This window comes from Poecilia formosa, unplaced genomic scaffold (genome assembly GCF_000485575.1).
Source record: "Poecilia formosa unplaced genomic scaffold, Poecilia_formosa-5.1.2 Scaffold1741, whole genome shotgun sequence".
Lineage (NCBI taxonomy): Eukaryota > Metazoa > Chordata > Actinopteri > Cyprinodontiformes > Poeciliidae > Poecilia > Poecilia formosa.
Genome location: NW_006801680.1, coordinates 4051 through 4398, shown reverse-complemented (window position 1 = coordinate 4398; position 348 = coordinate 4051).

The following is a 348-nucleotide window of genomic DNA, read 5'->3' as shown; positions in this document are numbered from 1 at the left end:
AGGAAACCTGCCGAGTCCAGTTGAAGTAACTTTGACTTTTGAAAAGTTATAAAATATTTTCCATGTTTTTTACTTTAAACAATATGACATGAGATCAAAGAAAACTGGCAATAACACCAAAATGTATTTTAATCATCGTTAAACAATTAACCAGATTTACTCTCATAGCCACATGAGGGAAAAACAGGAAAAATAAATTTCATGAGAATATTTATTGTTGTGTTAGCCCTGGTTAAAATAACTTAGTAAGTTTGACAGGAAAATATGGCAAACTTAGTAAATTACAAAGATGTACTCAGGAAAATATTGGAAAAAATTCATTCATTAATGCTTGATTCTGGATTTATT